We start from the raw sequence: 13,198 nt of genomic DNA, 5'->3' as shown, positions 1-13,198 counted from the left end.
GTTACTGGTAACGCTAGTAATAAAGTGCTATGATGACCATAAAAGCTATTTAATGACCGACCGTTAGCGTGCGGAGTGACTTTAGGTCTCCTGGCCGTCGAGTGGTTGGATCTTGGTCGAGTGATTGGTTCTTGGTCGAGTGTCTTCGAGTCTGTCGAGTGGAACACCTTCAAGTCGATTGAAAGGTGATTTCTTTTAGAGATGTCCTTGGGTAGGGCAGTTAGGACAGATCCATGACCCTACCCTAGATACATAGCTTCATCAGCGTGCCTGCTCCCGGGCGCGCCCCCATCCTCATGGGCCCCTTGTGGCTCCCTTGACCGACTTCTTTCCCCTATATATATATCCATATTTAAAAACAATAATGAGGCTAGCCAACTCACCTCTAGAAGGCTCCCCCGATTGAGGCTTCATCGGCTGTCCGAACTGCCTTTCTGACGTGTTTAAGCCGTTGAATCTTCACTTGCAGTTAAATTATTTTCACTTCACGGTTTATTTTTCTGTCCAATGACTGGTGGACTCGTCTCGTGTCTGTATTGACTGGGTAAGCGGCGCCGGGTGAGAGAGAATTTGTCCCATCCGCGCGCCGCGCCCGCACCCAACGCAACACGATCCCCTCGCCCCGCACGCCGTGGACACTTCGGTCCCCTCATCCCGCACGAACCCTAGGAGAGAGAGATAGGAAGATGAGAGGGAGAGAAAGGGGAGAGGAGAGGAGAGGGAGGTCCGGCAGCGGACGGGAGAGGGTGACCGGCCGGCGTCGGCCTACACCGGCGAGGCGTCGGCCTGCGCCCCTCCTCGCGCACGAACCCTAGCTGAGAGACAAAATGAGGGGGAGAGAGAGAAGGAGGGAGAAAGAGAGAGGAAAGAGGAAAGGGAGGTGCGGCAGCTGAAATGAGAGAGGGTCATCGGCCGGTGCCACAAAGGACGGGCCCAACCTGGACGCGACTTGGAGGTTGGCGGCGGCTCGATCCACTCCTGGATCGGGAGCTGCGACGAGGCTGGGGCTCGGGCGCGTTGTACGGGAGGCTGCACTCCGCCTCTTCCTCATGGTGCGGCGGACGACGGCTCTTGCGGTCGTGCGGCTGAAGGCGGCCTTGGTTTGCTGCTTCGTTAGCTCTTCTTCTTCACTTCCTTAATTCCCAGGACAACCATTTTGTTGCTTCCTGTACAAATAGAGTGTGTTAGACTTTCTCTTTGTTTGTCTCATCCCCTTCTTAAGTGACTGGTTCCTGCACGGTTATTGGCTTCTCCAATGGATCATGTAGGTAGAAACTAAAAAGAACTGGATAATTTCTTTTTCCCTTCTTTTAATTTCAATAGGATTCCCGAGTTCAGAATTGACAATTCATATCAGTATTCGGTACAGAGCAGATCAATTGATTTTCATAAAAACGCATATTAGAATTATCATTGGATTGGTTTTCAAGTGCCTTTATTAGACATATAGTGCAGAGGGAGTAAATTAGTTTCACAGAATGTTTCCTTGGATTTTAGTTGCACTTCATTCTGTTGTTTCGGTCTTTGTACATTCAGATGCTTTTTAATTCAAAAGGAAACAACTCACAGAGGTTATGTACGGGAGGCTACACTCTGCCTCTTCCTCGTGGTGCGGCGGATGGCGGCTCTTGCGGTCGTGTGCTGACGACGGCCTCAGCGGGTGGGCGGCCAGTGGCGGTGCCAGGGGTTAGCTGTGTAGGCAACTGACTACACAACATTTTGGCATGCATTAGTAGACATCAAGCAAAAACCAGTTTTCACACAAGCATAAGTATTTGACATCACAACTTTAAATTGACATCACAACGTTGAACTCTTGGCTTCGCCACTGTGGGCGACTACACTTGCAGCTGGCGCTCTACCCATGGATTCCGGCATTAGCTCGAAACGCTCAGGTGGGAAATTAGAAACCCTTCTATTTATATATTTTAGGACAGCTAATGGATAAATCTCGATTTGAATTGTTAGTTGCAAATTTGTTCTTTTGCTCATGATGTGATTTCTTTTGCTAGGACAAATTAGGTCTCGGCCAATGGTGGAGAAGACGGAGTACAGGGATGAGCCGCTCGAGCACTGTTTGATGGGATGTTCGCGCGCAAGATGCAGAAGTTCGCCAGAAGGAAGAAGAGCTGGGCGTCGAGGAGGAGAAGAAGGTGGTATGCGAGGTGCTTGCAGGCCCAGCAGCAGGAGGCCGTCCTTGAGGTGCTCCTGTGGATGGTCCATTCCGGCGCTGGGCCTACGTGTTCAATGCTGCCCTCACCATCCCCTTCTTCCATTGGCTCATCGGCCCGTCAGAGTTCAGAGATCTAATACTCCGCACTGCCTCCCGTCCATTTTCATATATATATATATATATATATATATATATATATAGGTTTATCATCACCCCATAGATCATGTGTTGTTGATTGACCAGGTTATTGAGGTGGAGGTCAACGGGGTGAGGCAGAGAAGTGGAGTGCTCATAAAGAAACGAAGGTATGTATGAATATGATGGATGCTTCCATTGCCAACTAATGAAATGCATGTCTCATGCACGCGCGGCTGCTGCCTGGACTCGTCGCTGCCGCCGCCTCCAGTCGCTTCTGCCTAGGCATCCCGTCGCTAGCAAGTTAATTTTGTTCCGGTCCCAGCTGTCCTCTTATCCTCCGTGCTTGATTGCTACAGGTTCTTGTTGTGTGTGTGCTTGCTGACTTAGTGTTGTGTGTGTCCGCGCACCCATTGTATTTTTTTGCTGGCTTGCCGTTGCGTGCATGATTGTTGTGGCTGGCTTGGTGGTAGCATCATACATACTTGGTCGTAGCGCTCTCTTGCTAGCTACAAGTTCTTGTTGTGTGTTTGGTTACTACTGGCTTAGTTACGTGTATGTGTCTGGGCACCTGTTGTGTTATTTTGCTGGCTTGCTGCTGCGTGCATGATTGTTGTGACTAGGCTCTGGTTGTTCGGTGTTGGGCTGTTGATGGCATCCGACCTGCTTCAAAAAAAGGAAAGAAAGCAAGCATTTGTTTATAGAACAAATATATTGAAAAAAATTCCATGGAAAGCGTGCATATTTAGCAAGGAAAAGGAGTCTAGAGAGCCTTAGATTCTTGTTATGTGTTGATTTGCAAAATTTCTGCAGCTATATATTTGCTCAATCCAAAAGACATATTTTACTCAACCTTCAGTATAATGTATTTCTAATTGTTCATAACTCCTGAAATTTTTGTTATGATTTTGCAAGATTTTGAAATTATTGTATTTCAAAATTGTTATACTGATTCCTCGATGCTCTGTTCATGGCTTTGTTCTTATTTTATCCTTCTCTCTTTGCTTTTTTTCTTTCCTACAAGAAGATGCCGAGTCACGTAATATGTTCAAAGAAGAGATAACCTGCATTTTATGAATGCTTTCTTCTTTCTTCATTGTTGCTTAAAGTTAGTGAATTCAGTTAAGTTGTATTGAGCAGCTTCATACGCATGGTTTCTCCATCTACACATCTTACTCAGTCACGAGGCCATTAAGGTCTTTTGCCTTCTATAAAAAGGGAGATGCCATTTAGACCTTACTCTGTCCAACTTGATCTTTAACTTTTTTTAGGAAAGGCCATCATGGCTAGCTTTATTGAATTAAAACACGCTTACATCATCCAACTTGATCTTTAACTTGCTACTACTGTTTCTAAGCATTTTCCCAAGCATTGTTTTATTTTCTTATGAGAATGAGCTCACCTTATTCAGTGGGTGTGCCAAGTAAAAAAAATTAGAAACTGAGCAATTAGTTCCACTCTTAAATTTTGTACAGCAGTCCAAATTGTCCAATAAATCATTTGTTAGCAGGGTCAAATTATAGAAGTTGAATCAGTTGTTCCAAATTACCCAGCGAGACTTATTCCATTTGTTTATCCTTTTGGCCTTTTAATCAAGAACAACGTTCAGAGCTTACATGGTTGTCGAAATTTAGTTCTGTAAAAGAGGAATATTGATATCATGCAATGATCAGTGCAGGTTAGGATAGTTATGGAGTTCTTCCTCAGTTTTCACTGAGCAAAGATTGAATCTATGTGATTTGTTCTAATACCAAGTAAATCTTGATATGCATTTGTTACACATGTTTTGGTCCTCGATAACATTATTAACCCATAATGTAAATAAATCTGATGTATGATGATTTTCAGTGAGATATCCTTTTATCTCCAGACATTTCTTTCATATAGTGGATATACAAAATAAACTGTATGATCTGGACTGTAGGAGCAACTGTTGCTATTGGGACTGGTGCTTGTGCAGTTGTTGCAGCTGTTCTTGAGGGCCGAGCTGAACATATTTGAAAAAGGTTTGTGCTTTATCTTTTTTTCTTTTGATGACAAAATAACCTCTCGTTTCGAAATATTTAGTGCGTCGTCATGGCCTTTCTTAAGGGTGTTCAGGCATTTTTTTCTCCTTCTATAAATTAGTGGTCTTTTATTCGTGTTGCAAACCCCAATATGGCATCTCGCCATTCCCCACGATCCACATGTTAACTATGGATTTATTTAATGATAATATGATATCAACTGGATTTTCTTCAGGATATTCTGACACCTAATAAGGATCAAGAAAACAACAGAGATGCTAAGAGGCAACCTTTTGGGGTTAAGGATATAAACAACAACAGGGCTTATGAGACCGAAGAGAGCTCAAGTGGTGTCTTTTGATTCTTGAAGGCCTGCACTTTCCTGGTGGAGTAGCAACAAAATAATTCAGAGGCTTTAAAGCTAATGCACTTCACGTAGTTAGGATCAATTCTTTGTTTCGGTTTGAAATACTCCCCAGTTCCTCCTATTTGATTGATTCATCTGATGGACATTTTGTCAGGCAAATATTAGGCAAAGGATATGTACCTTTTTTTAATATAGAAGGGTCTAATTCTTATCGTGCGTACTTGCTCAAATAAAAGATTATTGAAAATATGTATATTTTCAACCCGATGTGGTTTTGAATTAGACTCCACGCTACCAAAGTAAAATGTGCATGTACATCTTATTGTAGACAACAAACCTATATTTCTAATTGAAGGGGATTAAATTTGTTACCGATTTTTATCGAGAGAGACAGCATTTCAAAACACTTCTATCTTCATTTTTCATACCAATGAATATTTTTTTTGTTTCGACTTTCACTCTGCTATTAAAATAAATCAACTATTTTAAGATAAACCGACTATATTATATCTTTTTTTCTTAGGTTTCTTATCTTTTCCCCTCTTTTTTTCCAAAAAATATATGCATGCCTAAGTTTTTCATCATGATAACCATGTTTTCAAACTTGCTAAAAAAATACAACTATGCCAACTTTGCTTTCTCATCATAGTGCATGTTTTCAAACTTGCTAAAAAAATACAGCCAAGCCAGCTTTACTCTCTCATCATCCCAAGAAATATATGCATGCACAATTTTTTTATCATGATAACCATCATTTCAAACTTGCTAAAAAAATACAACCATGCCAACTTTACTACCTCATCATAGTGGCCATTTTTTCAGATTGAACATATTCATATTATGCAAAATTTCCCTTTTCCCAAACTATTATTAAACAACGCAATTAACATGTTTACAAAATACCATGGTTTAGTTCAAGGTTCTTACATCATGAAACTATTTTCATCGACAACATGTCTTCAACGGGTCTCTGCGCCATTTGGCGCAATGGGTCAACTAGTACCCTGAAAACATCTAGAGGCAGAATAGATCGGGAGTTCCGCCTCCAGAAGCCTCCGTAGCCGCCGGAAATCAATCTAGACCCATTCCGGCACCATGCCGGAGGGGGGAATCCCTCTCCGGTTGCCATCTTCATCATCCCGGCGCTCTCCATGACGAGGAGGGAGTAGTTCACCCTTGGGGCTGAGGGTATGTACCAGTAGCTATGTGTTTGGTCTCTCTCTCTCTCTCTCGTGTTCTTGAGGTGGCACGATCTTGATGTATCGCGAGCTTTGCTATTATATTTGGATCTTATGATGTTTCTCCCCCTCTACTCTCTTGTGATCAATTGAGTTTTCCCTTTAAAGTTATCTTATCGGATTGAGTCTTTAAGGATTTGAGAACACTTGAGGTATGTCTTGCATGTGCTTATCTGTGGTGACAATGGGATATAACGTGATCCACTTGATGTATGTTTTGGTGATCAACTTGCGAGTTCCGTGACCTCGTGAACTTATGCATAGGGGTTGTCACACGTTTTCGTCTTGACTCTCCGGTAGAAACTTTGGGGCACTCTTTGAAGTTCTTTGTGTTGGTTGAATAGATGAATCTGAGATTGTGTGATGCATATCGTATAATCATACCCACGGATACTTGAGGTGACATTGGAGTATCTAGGTGACATTAGGGTTTTGGTTGATTTGTGTATTAAGGTGTTATTCTAGTACGAACTCTATGATAGATTGAACGGAAAGAATAGCTTCATGTTATTTTATTACGGACTCCTGAATAGATCGATCAGAAAGGATAACTTTGAGGTGGTTCCGTACCCTACTATAATCTCTTTGTTTATTCTCCGCTATTAGTGACTTTCGAGTGACTCTTTGTGGCATGTTGAGGGATAGTTATATGACCCAATTGTGTTATTATTGTTGAGAGAACTTGCACTAGTGAAAGTATGAACCCTAGGCCTTGTTTCCTAGCATTGCAATACCGTTTACGCTCACTTTTATCATTAGTTACCTTGTTGTTTTTATATTTTCAGATTACAAAAACATATATCTACCATCCATATTGCACTTGTATCACCATCTCTTCGCCGAACTAGTGCACTTATACAATTTACCATTGTATTGGGTGTGTTGGGGACACAAGAGACTCTTTGTTATTTGGTTGCAGGGTTGTTTGAGAGAGACCATCTTCATCCTACGCCTCCCACGAATTGATAAACCTTAGGTCATCCACTCGAGGGAAATTTGCTACTGTGCTACAAACCTCTGCACTTGGAGGCCCAACAACGTCTACAAGAAGAAGGTTGTGTAGTAGACATCAAGCTCTTTTCTGGCGCCGTTGCCGGGGAAGTGAGTGCTTAAAGGTATATCTTTAGATCTTGCAATCGAATCTTTTTGTTTCTTATTTTAGCACTAGTTTAGTTTATAAAAGAAAATTACAAAAAAATGGAATTGAGTTTGCCTCATATGCTTCATCTTTTTAATATCTTTCGTGAGAATGATGGAAAGGAAAATTGTGCTCAAATGCTAGAAGAAGAAGTCTCTAAAATGTTTGGCACTAAATCTTTGAATGATGAGCATGATTGTAATGTTGTTAGTATGAACTCCTTGAATATCCATAGTATTAATGATGATTGCACTAGTCATGATGAAAATGTCTCTTATAAGCATGTCAACTTTTGTGGAGTGCATAGAGTTTGCAAGTACACACCAATTAGGGAAAATAGATTTTGCAAGAGGCATAAGTATTTGGAAACTAAATGGTTGCAAGAGAGGCTAGATGTTAGTGCTGAAAATTTAAAATATCTTAGCCATACTTGTGAACTTTGCAATGAACATGGTCATTTAAATATCAAATGCAAATTGTTTCATGATCGAATCATGTCCAAAAATTGTGATGACTTGATTTCCCTTGCACATCATAATGAACTTAGTTTGCTTTTGGGTTATGAAGAAATGAAACGTCAAACTAAGCATATTCCAGAATATAACCTTGAGAGATTCCTCGATATTGATCTAGAAGAAATTTATATGTATTGTGCGGTGAATTGCATTGAAAATCCTTATATTGCCAATTACATAAAGAAAAGAAAACAAATAGAAGATGAAGAGAATACTAATGAAAGTGAAGAGACTTCCCAATATTCTCCTATTATTTCTTATGATGAATCAGGTAACGAGGAGGAGCCTTCTATTCAACCAATCTCATTAATAAGGAGCTCCAAAAAGAGGATTGAACCCACACATGATGTGAAGAAGAAAAAGAAAAGACGAAGAAGTAAAGGTAGAAAGGTATCTCTCCCAAATGATGTTGCTCCTATTTCTCATTTGTGATAATGATAATTGCTATACTATTGGTGCTATCCATACTATTAATGATGAGAGTGATTATACTTATGATATGAAAAAGCCCAAGCTTGGGGATGCTATGTTTGATGAAGATGATGTTTTGAGAATATATTTGCTGCAATTAATGTTTGTACCAAGCTTGGGGATGCTACGTTTAATGAATATGATATTTTTAGTCTCCTAAGTTTTGATATGCAAATTTATAATGATGATAGCATGCCTCCTACTTATGATGATTATATTGATGAAAGTGGGTTTGGAAGAGTGTCAACTTTAGGAACTAATGGTCCCACTATTTTGGAGGATGTTGAATCTTATTATGATAATTATGAAAGTGGATTTGGAGAGGTCATGACTTTATTTAGTGATGATTCCACTATCTTGGAAGAGGTTTCAATCGATTTTGATGAGAACAAAGTTCCTACTTATGATAATTATTGTGATGATACATATGCTATAAAAAGTAGTGATGATTATATTTATAAAACTTGTCAAGATTATGATTACCCTTTTTCTGAACATTACTCTTTTAATGTGGAAACTATTTATAGTATTCAAGTCTCTTATGATACTCCCACTATTCCGATTGAGAAGAATTTTGCTTATGTAGAGAGTAGTAAATTTTCTATGCTTGTAGAACATGAAAAGAATGCTTTAGGTGCTGGTTATATTGTTGAATTCATTCATGATGCTACTAAAAATTATTATGAGGGAGGAATATATGCTTGTAGGAATTGCAATAATAACAAGTTTCCTCTCTATGTGCTTAAAGTTTTGAAGTTGTGCTTGTTTTGCCTTCCTATGCTAGTTGATTATTGTTCCTATAAGTTGTTTGCTCACAAAATCCCTATGCATAGGAAGTGGGTTAGACTTAAATTTGCTAGTCATATTCTTCATGATGCTCTATTTATGTTTCAATTCTTACCTTTTATGTGAGCATCATTGAAATCATCATGCCTAGCTAGAGGCGTTAAACGATAGCGTTTGTTGGGAGGCAACCCAATTTTATTTTTGTTCCTTGCTTTTTGCTCCTGTTTAGCAATAAATAATTTATCTAGCCTCTGTTATGATTGAGTTTTATTGTTTTAATTAGTGTTTGTGCCAAGTAGAACCGTTGTGAAGACTTGGGGAAAGTCTTGTTGATCTTGCTGTAAAAAGCAGAAACTTTAGCGCTTACGAGAATTGCTGCCATTTTTTTATTGGAGAGTGCTATTTAGTTAATTTTTTTTGCAAATTATTAATAGATAAATTACTCACGTCCAACAATTTATTTTAGAATTTTTGGGGTTCCAGAAGTTTGTGTTGGTTACAGATTACTACAGACTGTTCTGATTTTGACAGATTCTATTTTTTCATGTGTTGTTTACTTATTTTGATGAATCTATGGCTAGTAAGAGAGTTTATAAACCATAGAGAAGTTGGAATACGGTAGGTTTAACACCAATATAAATAAAGAATGAGTTCATTACAGTACCTTGAAGTGGTGTTTTTTTTGTTTTGCTAACGGAGCTTACGAGTTTTCTCTTAATTTTTTTGTTGTGAAGTTTTCAAGTTTTGGGTAAAGATTCGATGGACTATGGAATAAGGAGTGGCAAGAGCCTAAGCTTGGGGATGCCCAAGGCACCCCAAAGTAATATTCAAGGACAACCAAAATCCTAAGCTTGGGGATGCCCCGGAAGGCATCCCCTCTTTCGTCTTCGTTCATCGGTAACTTTACTTGGAGCTATATTTTTATTCACCACATGATATGTGTTTTGCTTGGAGCATCATTTTATTTTCTTTTGTTTTGATTGATGTTTGAATAAAATACCAAGATATGAAATTCTTAAATGTTAGAGAGTCTTCACATAGTTGCATAATTATTTGACTACTCATTGATCTTCACTTATATCTTTCGGAGTAGTTTGTCATTTGCTCTAGTGCTTCACTTATATCCTTTTAGAGCACGGTGGTGGTTTTATTTTATAGAAATAATTGATCTCTCATGCTTCACTTATATTATTTTGAGAGTCCTTTAGAACAATATGGCAATTTGCTTTTAGGCATAATAAAAACTTTCATATTAGTGCATTGAATACTAAGAGAAGTTTGATACTTGATGATTGTTTTAAGATATGGAGATAGTGATATCAAAGTTGTTCTAGTTGAGTAGTTGTGAATTTGAGGAATACTTGCGTTGAAGTTTGCAAGTCCCATAACATGCACGTATGGTAAACGTTGTGTAACAAATTTGAAACATGAGGTGTTATTTGATTGTCTTCCTTATGAGTGGAGGTCGGGGACGAGCGATGGTCTTTTCCTACAAATCTACCCCCCTAGGAGCATGCACGTAATACTTGGTTTTTGAGGACTTGTAGACTTTTGCAATAAGTATGTGAGTTCTTTATGACTAATGTTGAGTCCATATACGTACTCTCACCCTTCCATCATGGCTAGCCTCTTCGGTAGCGTGCATCGCCCTTTCTCATCTTGAGAGTTGGTGCAAACTTCGCCGGTGCATCCAAACCCCGTGATATGATACGCTCTATCACACATAAACCTCCTTATATCTTACTCAAAACAACCACCATACCTACCTATTATGGCATTTCCATAGCCATTCCGAGATATACTGCCATGCAACTTTCGAGCGTTCCGTTTATTATGACACACTCCATCATTGTCATATTGCCTTGCATGATCATGTAGTTGACATCGTATTTATGGCAAAGCCACCATGCATAATTTATCATACATGTCACTCTTGATTCATTGCCCATCCCGGCACACTGTCGGAGGCATTCATATAGAGTCATATCTTGTTCTAGTATCAAGTTGTAATCATTGAGTTGTAAATAAATAGAAGTGTGATGATCATCATTAATAGAGCATTGTCTCAAAAAAAGAGAAAGGCCAAATAAAAAAAGGAAGGCCCAAAAAAGGGAAAAAAGAAAAAAAAGGAAAAAAGAAAATAAAAAGGGGCAATGCTACTATCCCTTTTCCACACTTGTGCTTAACAGTAGCACCATGATCTTTATGATAGAGAGTATCTTGTTTTGTCACTTTCATATACTAGTGGGAATTTTTCATTACAGAACTTGGCTTGTATATTCCAACAATGGGCCTCCTCAAGTGCCCTAGGTCTTCGTGAGCAAGCAAGTTGGATGCACACCCACTTAGTTTCTTTTGTTGAGCTTTCATACATTTATAGCTCTAGTTCATCTGTTGCATGGCAATCCCTACTCCTTGCATTGCCATCAATTGATGGGCATCTCCCTAGCCCATTGATTAGCTGCGTCGATGTGAGACTTTCTCCTTTTTTTCTTGTCCACATAACCCCCTCATTATATTCTATTCCACCCATAGTGCTATATAGGCTCACGCTCATGTATTGCGTGAAAGTTGAAAAAAGTTTGAGATTACTAAAGTATGAAACAATTGCTTGGCTTGTCATCGGGGTTGTGCATGATGAGAGCATTCTTGTGTGACGAAAATGGAGCATGACCAAACTATATGATTTTGTAGGGATGAACTTTCTTTGGCCATGTTATTTGAGAAGACATGATTGCTTAGTTAGTATGCTTGAAGTATTATTATTTTTATGTCAATATTAAACTTTTGCCTTGAATCTTATGGATCTGAACATTCATGCCACAATAAAGAAGATTACATTGATGATTATGTTAGGTAGCATTCCACATCAAAAATTCTGTTTTTATCATTTACCTACTCGAGGACGAGCATGAATTAAGCTTGGGGATGCTTGATACGTCTGCAATGTATCTATAATTTTTTATTGTTCCATGCTATTATATTATCTGTTTTGGATGTTTATGGGCTTTATTATGCACTTTTATATTGTTTTTGGGACTAACCTATTAACCCAGAGCCCAGTGCCAGTTTCTGTTTTTTCCTTTGTTTCAGTGTTTCACAGAAAAGGAATATCAAACGGAGTCCAAACGGAATGAAACCTTCGGGAGCGTGATTTTTCGAACGAACGTGATCCAGGAGACTTGGAGTTGAAGTCAAGGAAGCTTCGAGGTGGCCACGAGGTAGGGAGGCGCACCTGCCCTGCTGGGCGCGCCCCCACCCTCGTAGGCCCCTCGTGGCTCCCCTGACCGACTTCTTTCGCCTATATATATATCCATATACCCTAAAAACATCGGGAAGCAGAATAGATCGGGAGTTCTGCCGCCAGAAGCCTTCGTAGCCATCGATAACCAATTTAGACCCGTTCCTGCACCCTACCAGAGGGGGGAATCCCTCTCCAGTGCCCATCTTCATCATCCCGGCGCTCTCCATGATGATGAGGGAGTATTTCACCCTCGGGGCTGAGGTATGTACCAGTAGCTATGTGTTTGATCTCTCTCTCTCTCTCATGTTCTTGAGGTGGCACGATCTTGCTGTATCGCGAGCTTTGCTATTATATTTGGATCTTATGATGTTTCTCCCCCTCTACTCTCTTGTGATCAATTGAGTTTTCCCTTTGAAGTTATCTTATCGGATTGAGTCTTTAAGGATTTGAGAACACTTGAGGTATGTCTTGCATGTGCTTATCTGTGGTGACAATGGGATATAACGTGATCCACTTGATGTATGTTTTGGTGATCAATTTGCGAGTTTCGTGACCTCGTGAACTTATGCATAGGGGTTGTCACACATTTTCGTCTTGACTCTCCGGTAGAAACTTTGGGGCACTCTTTGAAGTTCTTTGTGTTGGTTGAATAGATGAATCTGAGATTGTGTGATGCATATCGTATAATCATACCCACGGATACTTGAGGTGACATTGGAGTATCTAGGTGACATTAGGGTTTTGGTTGATTTGTGTCTTAAGGTGTTATTCTAGTACGAACTCTATGATAGATTGAACGGAAAGAATAGCTTCATGTTATTTTATTACGGACTCCTGAATAGATCGATCAGAAAGGATGACTTTGAGGTGGTTCCGTACCCTACCATAATCTCTTTGTTTGTTCTCCGCTATTAGTGACTTTCGAGTGACTCTTTGTGGCATGTTGAGGGATAGTTATATGACCCAATTGTGTTATTATTGTTGAGAGAACTTGCACTAGTGAAAGTATGAACCCTAGGCCTTGTTTCCTAGCATTGCAATACCGTTTACGCTCACTTTTATCATTAGTTACCTTGTTGTTTTTATATTTTCAGATTACAAAAACATATATCTACCATCCATATT

General features: G+C 39.7%; 1 long non-coding RNA gene across 2 annotated transcripts; it reads left to right on the top strand.

Annotated features, from left to right (window-relative positions):
* Positions 1-579: 579 nt before the first annotated feature.
* On the top strand, positions 580-4,963 carry LOC125525202. Of its 2 annotated transcripts, XR_007291196.1 has the most exons (5): positions 582-1,895; positions 2,013-2,296; positions 2,417-2,478; positions 4,233-4,314; positions 4,550-4,963. It is a non-coding gene; the product is annotated as an uncharacterized LOC125525202 (long non-coding RNA). The 2 variants fall into 2 exon arrangements; XR_007291195.1 differs by having other exon boundaries at positions 580-1,895; positions 2,013-2,478.
* Positions 4,964-13,198: the final 8,235 nt, after the last annotated feature.

Source organism: Triticum urartu, chromosome 7 (genome assembly GCF_003073215.2).
Source record: "Triticum urartu cultivar G1812 chromosome 7, Tu2.1, whole genome shotgun sequence".
Lineage (NCBI taxonomy): Eukaryota > Viridiplantae > Streptophyta > Magnoliopsida > Poales > Poaceae > Triticum > Triticum urartu.
The sequence above is the reverse complement of the archived record's forward strand: the minus strand, read 5'-3'. Positions and strand labels throughout refer to the sequence as shown.